General features: G+C 46.6%; 1 protein-coding gene and 1 non-coding gene across 2 annotated transcripts in view; one reads left to right on the top strand and one right to left on the bottom strand.

Moving 5' to 3' along the window:
- Positions 1–9,763, bottom strand: part of HTR4 (5-hydroxytryptamine receptor 4) — a 303,493-nt gene extending 293,730 nt beyond the window's left edge. The window contains exon 1 of the mRNA XM_029052011.2: positions 9,150–9,763. The gene's annotated coding sequence lies outside the window, so the exon portion shown is untranslated. The remainder of the gene's footprint in view (positions 1–9,149) is intronic.
- An 8,116-nt stretch (positions 9,764–17,879) lies between these two features.
- Positions 17,880–18,017, top strand: LOC114806788. The gene has a single exon (XR_003754850.1). It is a non-coding gene; the product is annotated as a small nucleolar RNA SNORA7 (small nucleolar RNA).
- The last annotated feature ends 2,939 nt before the right edge of the window (positions 18,018–20,956 follow it).

Below are 20,956 nucleotides of genomic sequence, written 5' to 3'. Positions count from 1 at the left end.
CGTGCTGGGCAGCAATGGCAAGGGAGAGAGTCGAGGGTGGAGACTCAGGTTTGTCACGCGGAAGGAGACAGTGGTAAACCAATTCTGCATTTTTACCAAAAACACTCTATGGATCCACTACCGGACGATTGCAGTCGGAGGCGGGTGTTCTGGGAGAGATGTATCCATGGCGTTGTTATGGGTCGGGGCCGACTCGACGGCATAAGACAAGACTGCTTGTGTTAAGCGCTTGATAAATACTATTACTATCATGAGTATTTCTGCTGCTGCTGAACAAGTAGACGAGCCACCTGCTTGTCCCATTGGCAGACTGAGGAAGGGACGCTGTCCTGGAAAATATGTGGGAGTGAATCGGAGAGATTAGGAGAGAAAGAGTGGAACTTCAACAATTGCGGTATTCATTAAGCGCCAGGCAGTGTCCCACATGGGGCTCACGATCGTAATCCCCATTTAAAGATGAAGTAACCGAGGTACAGAGAAGTTAAGTGACTTGCCCAAGGTCACACAGCAGATAAGTGGGGAGAGCTGGGATTACAACCCAGGTCCTCTGTCTCCCAGGTTCATGGTCTATCCAGTGGACCACGCTGCTTCTCTGTAATGTAAGAGTGAGGGAAGGGAGATGGAACTTTAATAAATGCCAAAGTGCACGTGGAATGACTGCAGATATCCGTGTGTGTGTGTGTGTAACAGCAAACAAATGGTTGGGAACGTGAAGTGTCCAGGATGTGGTTTCACGAGAGAAAGAGAGCAACTCACTGTCAGTGTGGAAATGTGCCTGAGTGGGAGGAAATGTGAGAAGCAGCAAGGCATAGTGGATAGAGCACGGGCTTGGGAGTCAGAAGGTCATAGGTTCTCATCCCGGTTGTGCCACTTGTCTGCTGTGTGTAACCTCGGTCAAATCTCTTCCACTTCTCCGTGCCTCAGTTACCTCATCTGTAATATGGGGGCTGAGACTGTGAGCCCCACGTGTCCAAGCCGATTTGCTCGTATCCACCTCAGCGCTTGGTACAGTGCCTGGCACATAATGAGCATTCAACAGAATGGTCGTGAGGTTAAAAAAGACCCTCAGATTTCCCCCTTGTTGAAGCCCTTCCCTGTAGTGTGGGATGGGGAGTGGTGGAGGGGGACTGAGATCAAAGGACGCCCAAGCACTCTTTCAGGCCCCAGGACACAGAAGCAGTGTTGCCCAGTGGAAAGCGTACGGGCCTGGGAGTCAGAGGACGTAGGTTCTAATCCCAGCTGTACCACTTACCTGCTGTGTGATCTTGGGGAAGTCACTTCACTTCTCTGTGCCTCAGTTCCCTCATCTGCACAGTGGGGATTTGATACCTGTGCTCCCTGCTACTTAGAATGTGACTTGCATGTGGAACCTGATTATCTTCTATCTACCCCAGCCCATAGTACAGTGTTTGGCACATAATAAGCACTTAATACCACTATGATTATTATTATTACCGAGGCAGTTTTCCCTGTTGGGCCCTGTCAGGGCCTGAAAACAGGAATGGTCTCAGGGAAGAAATCAGCTCAAGTCTCTCCCCTTGCAAAATCGATAAATCCGTCATATTTATTGAGCACTTACCGTGTGCAGAGCTCTGTACAAAGCGCTTGGGAGAGTATAATACAACAAAATTGGCAGATGGGTTTCCTGACCGTAATGAACAGAAAGCCCGAGAGTTGAACTGGGGTTTGCCCCTTGGGGTGGAGGTTACACTAGACAGCAAACTCCTTGAAGGCAGGGATTGTGTCTACCAACTTTACTGTATTGTGTTCTCCCAAGCACTTAATACAGTGTTCTGCACACAGTAAGCACTCTACCAATACGACTGATTGTAAGCAACTACAAATTGCCTTTACTTTCTACTTTAGGACTCTTTACCTCACCCATCTCCCAGAAATCTTATTAACAGTTGGGAGAATAGATCTCAAATTTGGATTTCTCAAATAACCATCTCCAGCTGAGTTGGTTTCTGACCAACTGGAACAGACTCTACTGGGTTTTATGACCCTGGAGAACATAGTGATGTACCTGACCGGCTTTCCTCTTCCCCCTCAAACCCACCCTCCCTAGAATGGCTAAGGTGCGTTGAGATTAGCAGCCTGGAATTCCCATTATGTTACGCTAATTGCTCCTTTTATTACATAAAACTAATCTGCTCAATTTGTCATTTTTTAATAACTTCGTAAATTAATTTAGCTCCTCCTAAAGGCTACAGGGTGCGTCTTCCTCTGGAAGCTATGTGTCTACTGCTCCACTCTAATTTGCCGGGTTTTTTGCCTTCCTGAAATGAAATTATTGGGTCTAATAACGAGAAGGCTAATGGAATTAAACATCGTGCCCAGATTGAGGTTGGCTGCCTCTCAGATTCGCGTATCAGCTCCCCTCCACAGACACAGATACCCACTGAACGTCCCCACGGGGGGCTGAGGGGATCTCTCTCTGGCTGCACATTCTCAGATGCACATCTGGAAGCCTCAAAAGGGCAGAGAAACCTTGGACTAAAAGGGCAAAGAGGCTCATCACGATGGGCCTTTCTCTGAGAGCGGTATTAGCAATAGTTCATTCATTCATGCGATAGTATTTATTGAGCGCTTACTATGTGCAGAGCACTGTACTAAGCGCTTGGAATGTACAAATCGGTAACAGATAGAGACGGTCCCTGCCCTTTGATGGGCTTACAGTCTAATCGGGGGAGACGGACAGACCAGAACAATAGTATTTATTAAGCACTTACTGTCTGCGGAGCACTTTGTTAAACACTGGGAGGGACTACACCGGTGGGAATTAGACATCATCCCTGTCCCTCGGGGGGCTCATACTCTAACGGGTCAGCGGAGGACGAAACATCAGAAGGGAATCGGTCCGGAAAAGAAGAAAAAGAGGCTTGCAAAGTTCCAGGAGCCAAATGCCTTGATGGACACTTCGTATCCTAGTAATAATAGTAATGATAAATAATGATGGTATTTGTTAAGTGCTTATTCTGTGCCGAGGACTATGCAAAGCTCCAGGAGCCAAATGCCTTGATGGACACTTCGTATACTAGTAATAATAGTAACGATAAATAATGATGGTATTTGGTAAGCGCTTGTTCTGTGCAGAGCACTATGCAAAGTTCTGGGGTAGATAGAAGGTAATTAAGTCAAGCCCTCTTAGGGTCGCACCCGGAGCGTTTCCAAATAAATAAATAAATTGTGGTATTTGTTAAGCGCTTACTATGTGCAAAGCACTGTTCTAAGCGCTGGGGGATACAACGTGATCAGGTTGTCCCACGTGGGGCTCACAGTTTTAATCCCCATTTGACAGATGAGGGAACTGAGGCACAGAGAAGTGAAGTGACTCGCCCACAGTCACACAGCTGCCAAGTGGTGGAGCCGGAATTCGAACCCATGACCTCTGACTCCCAAGCCCGGGCTCTTTCCACTGAGCCACGCTGCTTCCTAGTCTCGACTACGTGAAGGGGAATCAAGCAGAAGCGTAGCCATTCCATTCCTAGCTCACGCAGTGGCTAGCGGGTGGAAGACCATCTGCTACAAGTCAAAACTCACCTGGGCCGGGCGGCGGCGGCCCGGGAGAGAGTCGATGGCAGAGACTCGTTTACTGCGCGGAAGGAAGCGATGGTAAACCGCTTCTGTATTTTTATCAAGAACACTCTATGGATCCACTACCGGAATGATTGCAGATGGAAGCGGGGCATCCACTTCCGTGTCCGCTGTCGAGCGGACACGACTCAACAGCGTAAGACAACAACAATTAAATCAAGCACCGTGTCCGTGCCACATGGGTCTCACAAGTAGGAGTGAGGACAGGTATTGAAGCAGCCTCGCTTAGTGGAAAGAGCACAGATTTGGGAGTCAGAGGATGTGACTTCTAATCCCGGCTCTGCCACTTGTCTGCTGTGTGACCTTGGGCAAGTCACTTGACTTCTCTGTGCCCCAGTGTCCTCATCTGTAAAAAATTGGGGATTAAGACTGTGAGCCCCACATGGGACAACGTAATCACTTTGTATCTACCCCAGCGTTTAGAACAGTACGTGGCTCGTAGTAAGCGCTTAAAAAATACCATCGTCATCATTATTATTTTACAGATGAAGCATCTGAGGCACTGAGAACTTTAGTGACTCTCCCAAGGTCACACAGCTGGCAGTCGTTTCCCCGCCCAGAATGTTGGTCTATTTAAGATTTTTGTGTTTTGCTTGCACATAAGAAGGATCCAAGATCTGCCTTCTAAAATGGGCCAACCCTGTTAGACCCAAACCAACAGAGAAGAGCACGGAGCCATAGGATCAGACTATCTGAGGCAGGAAGACACGGAGATAGCTCTCTGTGGGAGTACTGCCTCTCAGTCTCTCTTCCTTCTCTCTCTTTTTCTTCTCCCTCTCTTTCTCTTCTTTCTTCTCTATCTTCTGTCTCTCTCCTCCCTTCTTTCTGTCTCTCTCTTTCTCTTCAGGTTTGCCCAGCGAAGTTGAAGTGTAGCAAGCCAGGGTTGGCGGCACCTAGGCATAGTGCCCTCTCTGCTAACCCAAACTGACCCAGAGGAGAGTGGGCACCTCAAAGAAATGGGAAGGGAAATTCAGAACTTCTCCTCCGATGCCTCCGCCCCTTGCCAACCTAGATGTATGCTGGCCCCAGCTCTTGAGGATGGGGTAGATCGTCAGCTCCCCGAAGAAAGGGATCATGTTTATCAACTGATTAATACAGTGGTCTGGGCAGAGTAAATGCTCAGGAAATACCACTGATTGATAGATTTGGGGGGAGAATAAGTAGGGAGAAATCGAGTAAATATCATCTATAAAAGATCAGTCTGGAGAGTGAACACAAGGTTCAGATGCGTTTATTAAAGTGGGGCAGTGAGGCAGGGTGGGGGTCGGGTGGGCTTCAAATGAGGGAACGAATGCCAACTCTCCCACTCATTAGCTAACGTGGGCACTATCCCGCTCCTCCCTGGCTCTCCCGTTCAAACTCACCCACTCATTTTCTCTCATCCACCTGCTCTTTTGTGTTTTCTATCTCTCTGTCTCTGTCTGTCTCTCTCTGTCTCTCTCCCGTGTCAGATCTTGTACTCTCTCCCAAATCTTGGTTCCCCCCTGTTTCTTGCTATTCGAATGCTTAGTTTGTCTGCAGGGTCAGGTCGTTCCTGCCTGAAACTAGGGGAAGGTGGGACGTGGGATTTTTTTTATGGCATTTGTTAAGCGCTTACTATGCGCCAAGCACTATACTAAACCCTGGGGTAGATAAAAGTTAATCAGTTTGGACACAGTCTCTGTCCCACATGGGGCTCACAGTCTGAATCCTCATGAGGTAACTGAAGCACAGAGAAATGAAGTGACTTGTCCGTTGTGCCACAGCAGACAAGCGAGGGAGCTAGGATTAGAATCCAGTTCCTCTGACTCCCGGGCCCATGCTCTTTCCACTAGACCATGCTGCTAGATTTGACTTTGACACCCCCTTTCTTCTAGGTCAGCTGTCTCAGGGCTGTACTGGGATGCCATGTCGAGACTAAGAGAGAATCTTCAGGACGCAGACCTGTTGGCCTTCTCTTCACCCCGCCCTCAGGCTTTTTCTCCACGAGGCAGGGCAGGGTGGAAAGCCTCGACAGGAAGCAGCGTGGTCTAGTGGATAGAGCTTGGAATTGGGAGTCAGGACACTTGGGTTCTAATCCCAGCTCTGTCACTTGCCTGTTGTGTGACCTTGAGGAAGTCCCTTCACATCTCTGTGTCTCACTTCCCTCATTCATAAAATGGAGATTAAAGACCTGTTCTTCCCCCCCCTTAGACTGTGAGTCAGTCATGTGAGGGACAGGGACGATGTCTTATCTAATTGTATCCTATCGACCCCAGCACTTGGGGAAACACTTGGTATTAAGTGCTTAACTAATATTACTGTCATTATCATCATCACTGGGGTGAGCCGGTTCCACCTGACTTATTAGGCATCAGACCACCATGTCTGTCTGCCCCTCAGGGCTGACACCTGTTTCTAGTCAGGGCAAACCTTTTACAACTCACCAATCTCCTCCTTCCCCTGGACGGTAGAAACACTCTTAAATGCCAAAAGGCAATAATAAGGGCAGCATACATTCAAGAGTTAACGGTTCCTGCTAGCAAGTCGGATTTGAAAAACCAATCCGTCCACAGTCATTTTCACCAGCCTATAAAATTTTCACCTCATTCCTGCCACAATCAATTTTGCTCTGCAGAAGATGGGGCCACCCTCAAGGCTGCCCCTAATTCTCACTCTCCCTCGGTCCCCATCTCACCCTTACAACGAAGAGGCCGGTGAACGCTACTTTGGGTACGCTTATCGGCCAATAATGTTACGGAGCAGGTTCCAACACCCACGCAACCAATCATGTGAGGGCAAATTGAATTTAGAGGGAACTATTTCTACCGGCCCACCGCCTAAGCGTTTTTCTAGTCTCCAGTGCCTCAGGGATGGCTCATTTACAAGGTCGTAATCTATTAAAAGTCTCGGAACCTAAAAGGTGATCGAAAGGAGATGTAAAATTCCAACTCCCTATTCAGGTCATCAATCAGGGACGTGGAAACCGGGTGACACAGATATCTTGGCCGGATTAGGATCCTGCACGGGGAACTCGTTCTCTCTGATGAAATGCAATAGAGGCAGGTGGCCAAAAAGAAAGCCCATAGTTCTACTCACGAAATGTCCTCTAAAGAAAGCAAGGCAGAAAAATCTCCCTCTCTCCCCACAGCCCTCTCAACCCCATTTGCCTCTGGCCCGTGAAAAGCTTGCCATGCTGTTTTGGCCGGCGGGATACCTGGCAGAGAGTTAACTCACGCAGGTGCAGGGAAACGTCTGACAAATCATTTTCTGATTCAGAAGGGGCAGAAACGCATCGGAAAACACGTTAGAGAAACACGTTAGAAAGGCGGTATGGCCTAGTGGAAAGAGCATGGGCCTAGGAGTCAGAGAATCTGAGTTCTAATCCCAACTCTGTCAATTGCCTGCCGGGTGACTCTGGGTAACTCATTTAACTTCTCTGTGCCTCGGTTGTCTCATCTGCAAAATGGGGATTATATACCTGCTCTTCCTATCAACGGGAGTAGCAGCATGGTGTAGTGTGCAGAGCACGGGCCTAGGAGTCAGAAGGTCATGGGTTCTAATCCTGGCTCCGGTACTTGACTGCTTGGGCAACCTTGGGCAAGTCACTTCACTTCTCTATGCCCCAGTTACCTCATCCGTAAAATGGGGGTTGAGACTGTGTGTACAAGGACTGTGTCTAACCTGATTTACTTTATATCCACCCCAGCGCTTAATACAGAGCCTGGTACATAGTAAGCTCTTAACAAATACCACAGTTATTATTATTAAACTGTAAGGTCGATATGGGACAGGAACTGTATCTACTCCAGTGCTTAGAACAGTGCTTGGCACATAGTACGCGCTTAATTAATGCCATAATAAAAAAGGAAAAGTTCCATCCCAGGAGAGTGCTTTGCTTGGCTGTCTTCCCTCGGCTGCTCTGAATCGTTATTTACGTGGGCTGAGAGCTCTTTCCATATGAACCACCCAACTATGCTTTTTTCTCGGGAAAGGAATTGGGAAGCCATAAGCTCGGGAACCACCGAATCAAATCAGAAAAGCAACGTGGGCATTTGGAACAGGACAAGTCATACGAGATAACATTTCCCATTGGTTGTGGCCTCCCTCTCCTTCTCCAGCGAGACTTTCTTCCTGAGGTAAAAGCAGAGACCCTGGCAGAAGAGAGGAGGCCCTCGGTCCGTTTGCCACTCCGTGCCCCTTTGGCAAGACGGTGAGCTTGAGACGCCAAGCTTCAGGTTCAGAAGGTCCAGACTCCCAGAACTAGCACTAACCCCAGTTCTGTCCTTCCAATGCTGCGTACAATGTAAGTGCTTAGTAAATACACTTTCCACTACTGAGTCTTGTCCCTGCTGCCTTTATCCATTTAGGGTATATCTATGAGTCTCCCAGTGGCATCTCTCCACTTGATTGATTCTGATAATAACAGTAATAAGAATGGTACTTGTTAAGCATTTGCTATGGGCTGAGCACTGTACTAAGCGCCGGGATAGATACGAGGTCATCAGGTCTCACGTGGGGGCTCACAGTCTAAGTAGGAGAGAGAACAGATATTGAATATCCATTTTGAAGATGAGGGAAGTATGAGGTAACTTGCCCAAGGTCACGTGGCAGAGAAGTAGAGGAGCCGGAAATAGAACCCAGGTCCTCTGACGCCCAGGCCCATGCTCTTTCCACTGGGCCATGCTGCTTCTGTGATTCTGCCCTTCCAGGCTGATTTCTTAAACTGTTCAGGTTGAGGGAAGGGAGAAGCCTATTGGAGCCCTCCCTCCCTTCCTCTCTCCATCTCCCTTTCTCTTTATTCCTCCCTCCCCTTTTTCCTTCCTCTTCCCTTCAGTTTCCTTCCTCCAACAATTAAAGCCAATCCCGAAGCCAGTGTTGGCTCTGAACAGGCTGGAACAGAGCTGGCATCTCAGTCTCCTTTACAGACCAAGACAGGCAACATTTTCCCGTTTATAAATATTAGGTTTGCCCGGGCATTACTCAGTGCTACAAAACAATTTGGAAGGAGAGAGGAAAAGAATTCGCCAGTTGCCAGTTACCATGTGCACTTTTGACACAGATATTGAATAATACTATTCGTTACACAATGAAGTGGAAGGGTGATTTATCACACGGCGAGAACAATCACTCTTAAAGGGTCGGAACAGATTTCCGTTGGACTTCCAACCGGGTAACGGGTTGCACTCTTCCCAACCTGAGTTTAATTAAGAGCGCAGGTCCCGGGGGAGAATAATTCTTGGACGTCACAGGATCTCCCCGAAACGTTCGGACACGGCTCTGAAACTTCTTAAACCTGACATCTGCCACGGGGCAGTCGCTGCAGATTACGGGAACGAGGAGTTCTCACTGGAATCTAAACACACCATCTACACATCCTGCACCCTTTCACGGCGCAAATAAGGGAGACGGTTCCAAAGCCCCATTCATTCTACCACCCTGCGGTCTAAAAGCAAAGCCGTTGAAGAGGAGGAGAGGACGCGTGGAAAGGGAGGAGGGGGAAGCCCTACTTTCCCGACTGCTGCCTTTCCTTCAAGATGCCTCTCTAGCAAATACACCGTAGTCAGGGAAGACGGGAAAGGAAACAACCTTACCATTGCCGTGAAAAAGGACTAAATCGCCAACACACGACACCATCCTTCAAGTATTTCTCCTCATCATTTCGGCGGGGGCCGGCACCGGAGGAAGTCGAGATGAAACTTCTTACCCGCAATTGGGAGCCACGGTGTCCCTCCTTTAGCCGCTGGAAATTCTGACCGGTCTGTCTTCAGAGAGGCTGCGGGGAAGGGGCTCTTCTCAGTCTTTCCTGCCCTCTCCCGCTCCCCAGCTCTCCCCGACTAGAGGAACCGGTGTCCAGACCTGCCTTTCCGAAGGTCGATCCGTGCAAGAGCAGCAACAGGAGCAGAGGAGGTGACAGCAGCAGGAGCCTTCACTGTGCCGAAGCAGTTTTTCAAAGCCCATGCTGCCAGGCTACGTTAGAGCAAACAGATTCATTCCGGAGCAGCCAATGAGCACACGGCGACAGAAGGATGCTAACTCCGGGGCCCCATCCCCCTTCCTTAGTATCACTTCTACTACAAAACTCAGACTGGGGAAGAGGAGGAAGAAACATGGAGATTGGATTGCTGAGACCGTGCCCCAGGGAAATCTGACAGTGGGCTCAGTCCCTGACTTACTTCTCCTCTGCATCCATTCATTCAATCGTATTTATTGAGCGCGTAGTGTGTTCATAAGGCAGGGACCCCTGAAGGGGTTTTTTTCCTAGTTGATTTTATGTCACCCCTGGGGATTAAGATTTTCAGAGCTACATCCTCCTCCACGCTCTGTGGACTCTTTCTTTTTTTTTTCCTTTTTGCCAAAAGCAGCTCTACATCTGCAGCTTTAGTGTGGTAATAGGAATTCTCGGACTTTCAAAATAGAACTGGGATTTTCTGGTGCTATTTCCATCTGTCATCTTACTGTCGGTCCCCTTCAACCCGGTCCGGGGTAGGATCGTCTGGCTTTCGAGTTGGAGTGTGCACGTTTCCCGTGGAGGGGCGGAAGGTGTGGCCGGGGTCTCTGACAGTTTGCGTCGGCTTGTTTGTTTGAAATCACTGCCCCCCTGATTTTTCACTTCCGATTCTTGTTTTTGAGCGGTGGGAGAAAAAAATAAAGGTAAAACCCGAGTGTTCATACATCATCTTTTCTCAAAGATTTCAAGACACTTCGTGTATGTTTAGCCTGAGCTCTTTCTCCCTCCTGTGGAAGGCCTGGAATCTGGGGGACTCTTTGTGAGGGAGAGAATTAATCCATCATATTTCTCAATCACTGGTATTTATTGAGTGCTTGCTGTGTACTGTACTAAGTGCTTGGGAGAGTACCATATATCAGAGTTGGTAGATATGTTCCCTGCCCATGGGGAGTTTCCAGTCTAGAGAATGATCCCTCTGCCCCGTCCCGACTCGTGAGGGTTAGGGGTAAGGCCTCTCTCTACCTGCTCACACGTTGTCCGTGTGCCGGACTCCTTGTGCTGCTCGAGGAAGCCCGGTATTCTGGAGTGTGATGAGGAAATGCTGCTGACAGCTAACTGCCGATAGCTCCGAGGTTCCAGTTTCTCAAAGAGATTACCGCTCAGAACTCCACCTCTTTGAATTTGTCAGGGAAGTCTCTTTGAATTTGTCAGGGTACCGGAAAGATACCCCATTTCCGGTATCTTTCTGCTTTCCTGTCCCCCTCCCCAGACTCTGGACTTGCCCTCCGGTCTCCCCGCCTCCCTCCACCTCCCCCTACTCTACATCTACTCTTTTATTTTTTTTTTATGGGATTTGTTAAAGCACTTACTACTTACCTAGCTAGCTCAGTCAGTAGAGCATGGGACTCAAAATAACAATAATTGTAGTATTTGTTAAACGCTTGCTGTGTGCCAGGCACTGTACTAAACACTGGGATAGATACAAGAAAATCAGATTGGGCACAGTCCCTGTCCCACGAGGGGCTCACGTCTCAATCCCTATTTTAAAGATGAGGTAACTGAGGCACAAAGAAGCAAAGTGACTTGCCAGAGTTCACACAACAGGTTCAAGCCCCACGTTGGGCAAAAGTTTTCCTCTAGACTGTAAACTCATTGTGGTCATGGAATGTCCCTGTTATTTTGTTAGATTATATTCTCCCCAGCGCTTAGTACAGCATTCTGCACAAAGTAAGAATAAATACGATGGACTGACTCACTGCCGGGCACTATACTAAACCCTGGGTTGTAGATACAGGTTGATCAGATTGGATCCAGTCCATGATCCACATGGGGCTTACAGTCTTAACTCCTATTTTACAGATGAGGTAACTGAGGTACAGAGAAGTAAAGTGACTTGCCCATGACACCCGGCAGACAAGTAGCAGAGTCAGGATTAGAACCCAGGTCCTTCTGACTTCCGGGCCCGGCCTCTATCCACTAGGCCGTGCTGCTGCTATGATTGACCCACTTTTTCTAAGCTGCCAATGCCAATGGGGTCTCCGCTGCTCCTTCCACCGCTGCTATCGCCTCCACCTCCCGCTGCAGCGGGCGGTCCGCGCCCTCCAGGACTACAAAGTTTGGGAGCTGAGGCCAGTCCAGAATGTGATGGCGAGAGGAAAACAGAGGAGGACAGAACAGGAGTGATGACAGGGCAGACTTGGATCTTCTCCCATCCCAACCCCTGCCTTCTCTCCTCTCCCGGCCAACCCACTTAGAGGATCGAGGGAATGGGGCAGAGGATTAGGCTAGGGAGTTTGGAGTTCAGGGAGTGGGGAACAGGAAAGATGAAAGTTGTGGGAACTCCAGGGAGGGGGGATGCAGATGGGACTAGGTTTATGTACCCCAGAGAGGACGGGGCTAACTTTATTAGCTCAGTGTGGAAGAGGTCCGGTGGATAATTTTTGAGGTTCCCATTGCAGCAAAATTTGTTGTTCTGATAAAAATTATTCTGGGATATGGATACTATGCCCGGGGCAGCATCATGTAAGAGATGAGAAACAACGTGGTCTAGTGGAAAGAGCAGGGACCGGGAGTCAGAGGACTTGGGCTCTAATCCTGATTCCATTACTCGTTGGCTGTGTGACCTCTAGCAAGTCATCTCACTTCTCTGGGGCTCAGTTACCCTCTCTGTAAAATGGGGATTAACACTGGGAGCCCCACATGAGAGATGGACTGTGTCCAGCCCGATTAACTTATCTCTACCCCAGCGCTTCGTACTGTGCCTGACACATAGTAAGTGCTTAACAAGTATGGATTTTTTTTTAAAAGGCAAACCCCTCTTTCAGTTAAGCATAAGCAATACCACTATCCTACCTTTCTCACACGTCTGCAAACTTGGCATCATCTTTGACTCCTTTCTGATATTCAATCGGAATATTCAGTCACCAAATCCTGCCCCTTCTAGCTTCGCAAAAACCCTTTCTCCTGGAAACATTATCCAACTTTGGCTTCGCTGACACTGTCCTCTCCTGGTTCTCCTTCTATCTCTCTGGCCTCTCAATCTCAGTTTTTTTTTTGCGGGCTCCTCTTCTGCCTCCCACCCCCTATCAGTGGGTGACCTTCAAGGTTCAGTTCTGAGTCCCCTTCTATTCCTCATCTACACCCACTCCCTTGAAGAACTCATTGACTCGCATGGCTTCAACTGCCCCCTCTATGAACTATTCCCAAATCTGCATCTTCATCCCTGATTGCTCTCCCCCTCTGCCTTCAAGACATCTCTACTTGGATGTCCTGCTGTCACCCCAAATTTAACATCTCCAAAACAGAGCTCCTCATCTTTCCACCAAACCTTTTCCTCTCTCTGACCCTCTCACTACTGTAGACAGCACCGCCATCCTTCTTGTTTCACATGGCCGTAAACTTGGTGTTATCCTTGACTCCTCTCTCTCATTGGACCCACATATTCAATCTATCACAAAATCCTTTCGGGTCAGCCTTCACAACATCACTAATTATTATTATTATTATTGTTATTTTAAAATCTGCCCTTTCCTCTCCATACCAATTGCTTCCATGTAATTCAAGCACTTATTCTATCCCACCTTGATTAGTATATCAGCCTCCTTGCTGACTTCTCTGCCTCCTGTGTCTTCCCCCACTCCAGTCCATACTTCACTCTGCTGCCTGGATCATTTTTCTACAAAAACATTCTCTTCATGCTTCTTCCCCACTCCTCAAGAACCTCTACCGGTTGCCCATCCTCCTCAACATCAAACAGAAACTCCTTTCCATCGGCTTTAAAGCCCTCAATCACTTAGCCGCCTCCTATGTCACCTCACTGCTCTTCTATTTCAGAGCCTGCACATTCTGCCCCTCTAATGCTAACTTACCGTACCTCCCTCTTGTCTATCTTATCACCAACCGCTCAGCCACATCTAGCCTCTGACCGGGACCACCATTCATCTTCATATCCTATAGATGCGAAGTAACGTCACCCGTCTTCCAAATTTTACTGACGGCACATCTCCTTCCAGAGGTCTTCCCGGACTAATGCCTCATTTCCTTTTCTCCTATTCCCATCTGCGTCGATCTGATTTCCTCCCTTTATTCAACCCCCTCCCAGTCCCACAGTACTTATGAGCATATCTGTAATTTTATTTATTTATATTAATGTTTGTCTCCCCCGCTAGAGTGTAAGCTCATTGTGGACAGGGAACGTGCCTGTTATATTGTTATACTGTACTGTCTCAAGTTCTTAGCATAGTGCTCTGCACACATTAAGCACTCGGTAAATACGATTGTTTGACTGATTGATCCCTAAAATCCAGCCCTTCTCCTCAATCCAAACTGCTACCCTGCTGATGGAAGTGCATATCAAATTCTGCCATGACTACCGTATCAACCTCCTAACTGACCTCCCCGTCCCCTGTCTTTCTCCCTCCGGTTTATACTTCATTCTGCTGCCCAGATCGTTTTCTAAAAAACCTCTCCATCGGCAACTCCCCGTCACCTCACAAACCTATAATGGTTGCTCATCCATCTCCACAAGCAACAGAAAGCCCTCATCATCAGCTTTAAGAAATTCAATCAGCTGACTGCTTACTATCTTACTTCACTGATCTCCTACTACAATCCAGCTTGCACACTTCACTCTTTAATGCCAATCTATTCAGCGGACCTCAATTTCCCTCTCTCTCGCCACTTATCCCTTGCCCACGCTCTCCCTCTGGCCTGAAACTCCCTCCCCCTTTATATCTGACAGACCTCCACTCTTCCCATCTTCAAAGCCCTATTAAAATCATATCTTCTCTAAGAAGATTTCCTCAACTAAATCCTCACTTTGCATATTTGCCCTCTCTTCTGAGTCACCTATGAACTTGGGCCTGTAACTTTAAGCCTCCTGATTTTTACCCCATCCCACTGATGCAAAGAGCCCTTATATAATTTATTTTAATGCCTATCTCCTCCACTAATTTGTACACTCCCTGTGGACAGGGAAAATTTCTACTTTTTTGAATTGTACTCTCCCAACCATTTAGTACAGTACTCTGCACAAGAAAGCACTCATTACATATTATTTGATGACTGACTGATTATTCTTTTATTACTGAGCCCAAGCGTTATCAGACATAGTCCCTGTCCTTTATGGGGCTCACAATCCAAGAAGTAGTGTGGTTTAGTGGATAGAGCACAGGCCTGGGAGTCAGAGGATCTGGGTGCTAATCCCAACTCGGACACTTGCCTGCTGTGGGACCTTAGGGGACTCGCTAAACTTCTCTGGGACTCAATTATCTTATCTGTAAAACAGGGATTAAGATTGTGAACTCCATGAGGGATTTGGACTCTGTCTAACCTGATTAGTTTGTGTCTACCCCAACGCTTAGATACACAAATACCATTTTTTTAAAAAAAGGAGGAAGGGCAGGTATCTTTTCCCTTTTGCAGATAAGGACAAAGAGCACAGAAAGGTGAAGTGTCTTGCCCAAGACCCCACATCAGGTCATTGGCCCAGCTGGGATTAGAGCCTCTCCCACAGCACTTGTGTACATATCTGTAATTTATTTAATTATTCATTTTAATGACTGTCTCCCCGTCTGGACTGCAAGCTCACTGTGGGCAGGGAATATGTCTGATTATTATTATACTGTACTCTCCCAAATGTTTAGTACGGTGCTTTGCACACAGTAAGCACTCAAATACAAATGGTCGACTCTATGCAACGTATGGATCTGAAAGCTGGACAGTGTAAAACCAAGATAGAGCATGGATTCTTTTGAAATGTGGTGCTGGAGAAGGCTTTTGTGAATACCATGAACAGCCCAAAAAACAAACAAATGGATTTTGGAGCAAATTAAGCCAAGGTGGTCCTTGGATGGCCAAATGACTGGATTTAGATTAGAGTATTTTGGACACATCATCAGGAGGACTGATTCTCCAGAGAAGACATTAAAGCTAGGAAAAGTCCAGGGAAAATGTGTAAGAGGCAGACCGGCCCCTAGATGGATAGAAACCAATACAGTTTATAATGGAAGAGCTGTTAGCAAGCCAACAGATTTTGGCAGAAGATAGGATGTTCTGGAGAAAATATATCCATAGAGTGGCCATGAATTGGAAATGACTCGATGGCATTTGATAATTATAATAAAAGTCCTCAATAAATACATTTGAATGAATGAACGAATAACTCCCAAGCCCATCTTCTTTCCATGCTGCTTCTAGAGCACTGTACTAAGCGCTTGGGAGAGTACAGTAAAACAGATTTGGTAGACACTTTCCCTGCCCACAAGGAGCTTACAATCTAGAAGATATTAAAATAAATTGTGGAAAAGTTCACGAGTGCATATGCCCAACCAAGGATCCATTATTTCATAGGGCCTCCCGACACTTCTAGAAAGTACAGGTTGACAACAGCAGAAGAGATGGGGACACAGGGAGATTAAGAGATTAAAAGACCCTTTATAGGAACAAAATCAGTAGTAATATAAAGTTTATTAAGTGTTTACTGTGTGAAGAGCACTGTGAATGAATCCCAGATGGAAATCAGGAAACCCAAAACAAAACAAAAAATAGAATTGCAGCTATTGAGTGATATGAAACATTCATTCAATAGTATTTATTGAGCGCTTACTATGGGCAGAGCACTGTACTAAGCGCTTGGAATGTACAAATCGGTAACAGATAGAGACGGTCCCTGCCATTTGACGGGCTTACAGTCTAATCGGGGGAGAAACATAAAAGTAAACCTTCTTCAGTTTTATCGGGTGCAAGAGGAGGACCACAGAAAACATCACCCCTATGACACTCAAGGAAGGAAAGAAAAATGCTTAAAGATGATGTTGAAGTGACAGAGGCTGAACATTTTTTCTCCATCTATCTTGACAAAAGAAGTTAACCGTTATCAGACAACTAGAATATGCATCATTCGTAATGTTAAGATGGAACTCAAATGAGAATACAGAAGGAAACTGATGGATGATTACTTTAAAAGGCAGGATGGGTTCAAATCAGTTGGGCTTGGAAACATCAAGTTGGGTGATGACATCCAGGTACTTAAATAACCGGCAGATGTTATTGCGGAGACATTAGCTTTCATTTTAAAGATCTCATGGAGAATAGAAGTTCCTGATGACTAGAAAGAGCAAAAGCAGTAATGCCTATCATTTAAAAAGGGAAAAAAGGATGATTTGGGAAATTACAGACTGTCAACTTTAATATTTGGAAAGTTACTATATATACGTGTGTATATCTATCTATCTATCTATATATAGATAGATAGATATCTCAAGCCAGTGATCGATTTGAAAATATCTAGAAGAACACCTACTCACAGAGCTGTTGGGAATAGCAATCAACAGGCTATGTGCAGAGAAAATAATGTTAGAACAATTTAATTTCCCTCTTTGGCCAAATAACAAGGGATGAATTAGATGGAAAGCCGCTGGACTGCAATAAGGCTTTGGCTTCTGTCCTGTTAGACATCCTCATTAATTAAGTCATCTAGACTAGGGAAGGAGGGGAAGTCATTCAATCAGTCAGTAGTATTTATTAAGCACTTATTACTCATAGGGCACTATATCAAGTACTTGGGAGGGCACAGAAGGGTTGATAGACATGATCCCCGCCCTCGAGGAGATGACAATCTAGTGGAAGAGCTCTCAGTCTAGGGTAAGAACTTCAACTGTGGATCTTTGGCCAGTTGTTGCTCGTTTGAAGCCTAATAGAAAGAGCACAGGCCTGGGAATCAGACGACCAGGGTTTTAATCATAGCTCTGCCACTTGTCTGCTGTGTGATCTTGCGGCGGTCATTAACTTCTCTATGCCTCTGTTAGCTCAGTTAATTTATTTAATTCTTAATTTTAAAGTCTGTCTCCCCATCTAGACGGCAAGCTCACTGTGGGCAGGGAATATGTCTGCTAATTATTATAGCGTACTCTCCCAAGTGTTTAGTACAGTGCTTTGCACACAGTAAGCACTCAAATACATACGGTCAACTCTATGCCACGTATGGATCCGAAAGTGAAAAACCAAGATAGAAAGAGCATGGATTCTTTTGAGATGTGGTGTTGGAGAAGGTGTTGGTGTTGGAAAAATGAGAATTTAGACCATGAGCCCTATTTGGGATAAGGACAGTGTCTAACCCGATCATCTCATATCTACTCCAGCACTCATTCATTCATTCATTCAATAGTATTTATTGAGCGCTTACTATGTGCAGAGCACTGTACTAAGCGCTTGGAATGGACAAATCGGCAAAAGATAGAGACAGTCCCTGCCCTTTGACGGGCTTACGGTCTAATCGGGGGAGACGGGCAGATGAGAACGATGGCAATAAATAGAGTCGAGGGGAAGAACATCTCATAAAAACAATGGCAAATAAATAGAATCAGGGTGATGTCCCCTCTCGGGGTCACACCTGGAGAGTTTCCAGTAGTCTACCAGTCTCGGCTATGGGGGGAAGAGTCAAGCAGAGTCCTACCCATTCCATTCCTAGCTTGGCCAGTGACTAGCGAGTGGAAGGCCACCTGCTACAAGGCAAAACTCACCATGCTGGGCAACAGTGGCATGGGAGAGAGTCGGGCGCGGAGAATTGAGTTTACCGATCGGAAGGTGCCAATAATAATGAATAATGTTGGTATCTGTTAAGCGCTTACTATGTGCGGAGCACTGATCTAAGCGATGGGTAGATACAGGGTAATCAGGTAGTCCCACATGAGGCTCACAGTCTTCATCCCCATTTTGCAGATGAGGTAATTGAGGCCCAGAGAAATTAAGTGACTTGCCCACAGTCACACAGCTGACGAGTGGCAGAGCCGGGATTCGAACCCATGACCTCTGACTCCCAAGCCCGAGCTCTTTCCACTGAGCCATGCTGCAGTGGTAAACCACTTCTGGATTTTTCCCAAGAAAACTCTCTGGATCCACTATCAGAACGATTGCAGATGGAGAGCGGGCAGTTCTAGGAGAGATGTGTCCGGGGTGTCACTACGGGTCGGAAACGACTCGACGGCATAAGACAAGACGAGATCCCAGCGCTTAGTACAGTGTCTGGCACAAAATAAGAGTTTAAAAGACATCACAATCATCAGTATTATTATTACTATCATTATTATTTTGGGTGGTCAGAAAATGCCACCCCTCCCCGCCTTCCGGTTTGGAGCACCTGGATTCACTTCTCTGCCGATCCCTCTGCTTATCACTTGGAATATCACGCTTCCTCCAGGCATTTTATAAAATCAGGGAGGTGGAACCTTAGCACTAAAAGAAAGCAATGACTGGAAGGAGGGTTGACTGGGGAGTTAGGAACATAGGAGAATAAGGTGTTCCAACATTATGAATCTTGAGACTCAAATCTCCAAAGTGACTCCTCAAGTCACCCCTAGTTTATATCTCACTAATAGCAGAGGCTCTGAACAAGACAGAACGTGAGCCCCATGTGTGACAGTGACTGGATATGACCCGATTATCTTGGATCTAACCCAGAAATTAGTGCTTGGCATGTAATAAACTCTTAACAAATAACACAGTTATTATTATTATTCCTTCACTACCCACAGACTAGTGCTCCTTTGCTTCTCCCAAGCTAATATCACTCTCAATTCTCCTTTCTCCGATCCACAGTACAGATCCTGCTCGTGGCTCAGTAGAAAGAGCACGGGCTTAGGAGTCAGAGGTCATGGGTTCTAATCCCGTCTCTCTGCTGCTTATCAGCTGTGTGACTTTGGGCAAGTCACGTAACTTCTCTGTGCTTCAGTTCCCTCATCTGTAAAATGGAGATTAAGACCGTGAGCCCCACGTGGGACAACCTGGTCACCTTGTATCCACCCCAGTGCTTAGAGCAGTGCTTCGCACACAGCACTTAACAAATGCCATTATTATTATTATTTCTGTATGAAACTCACTTCCTTCTCAGACCTACCACCCTCTCCAACTTCAAAGTTCTTCTCAAAAATACCCTCCTCCAGGAGGTATTTTATGACTAACCCCTAACTCCCTGAGTAGAGCATTTCACTAGCCACCGGTAGCACATCACTTAGGAGAACTTGGTTTATTTATTCCACTTATCCCAGTTTTATTAATTTTTTTTGTTTACTGTGATCAGTGGAAGATATGTTTCCCTTTGTGTGCACATACATTCATTCAATAGTATTTATTGAGCGCTTACTATGTGCAGAGCACTGTACTAAGCACTTGGAATGTACAAATCGGTAACAGATAGAGACAGTCCCTGCCCTTTGACGGACTTACGGTCTAATCGGGGGAGACGGACGGACGAGAACAATAGCAATAAATGTGAATACATGTGAATATTCTCTCTATCTCTATCCCCATTAGATTATAAGTGTCTTGAAGGCAGGCCTTGTCCTCAGCTTCTATTTTACTCAACTAAAAGCCAAGCATTATGCTCTGTCCACAGTACGTTCTCAGTAAATGCTATTGTGACGATCATGACGATCAACATTAACGTTTGCCTCTGCTGACTTTCTGAGAGAAAGCCGTGTCCTTTGTGAGGCTTTTTTTTCCGAAAGCCCTCTGTCTGTTTAACTAGAGAATAATGCAGATTACAAATGGAAAGCATGCAATATTATGAAAAGAGGCATTCGGGATAGATTCGGGGAATCCGTTAGCCTTTGTTTTTTGGCTGTATATTTTCCACCGAGCCAGAGATTGTTATGTAAATTCTCTCCATTTTCAGTTGAGAGCTTTTCTATCTAATAGTCTCCCCGTGAAGACGATAGGCCAAATCTCTGAGTTGGCCCGCTGTCATTCCTGAAGCTCTGTCATTCAGAGTCCACACATTCCACACACACACAAATTCCTTCATTATCCCAGAATGAAATAGTCAGGGGGCGGGTAGCAATACGCAAAAAGATCAAGGATACAAGTCTGGTTGAAAAAAAGTCACAAACCTCTGGAGATCCACCTAGTCGAATCACAGTAGCTCTGCACTGGACTGTACCAGCACTAGGGAATTGCTAGAGGAACTTGAAGCAGCATGGTCTAGTGAGGAGCGACGTGGTCTCGTGGAGAGAACCCGGCGCTGGGAGTCAGAGGACCTGGATTCTAATCCCGACTCCGTCAATTGTTTGCCGTGCGAAATCCTGACTCCCTCAACCGCTTGCCGCGGGACCCTGGGCAAGCACTTGACTTCTCTGTGTCTCTGTTCTCCCTCCGACTTAGTCTGTGAGCCCCATGAGGGACAGGGACTGTCGGACCTAATTAACTTATATCTACCCCGGCACTTGCGATAGTGGTCGACGCAGAGTAAGCACTTGAGAAATACAATATGATGAAATAAAAAAGAGTCGATGAGAGGAGTGAGTTGGGGCTGGGGGAGATTTACATCCTTCCCCCAACTGCAGCTTGTATCCCTAGTAGCAACCCAGTTTTTCAGGGTATTTGTTAAGTGCTTACTATGTGCCAGGCACTGTTCTAAGCATTGGGGCAGGTACAAACGAATCAAATTGGGCACAG

This window comes from Ornithorhynchus anatinus, chromosome X1 (assembly GCF_004115215.2).
Source record: "Ornithorhynchus anatinus isolate Pmale09 chromosome X1, mOrnAna1.pri.v4, whole genome shotgun sequence".
Lineage (NCBI taxonomy): Eukaryota > Metazoa > Chordata > Mammalia > Monotremata > Ornithorhynchidae > Ornithorhynchus > Ornithorhynchus anatinus.
Note: the sequence above shows the minus strand (reverse complement) of the source record. Positions and strands in the feature narration are given on the sequence as shown.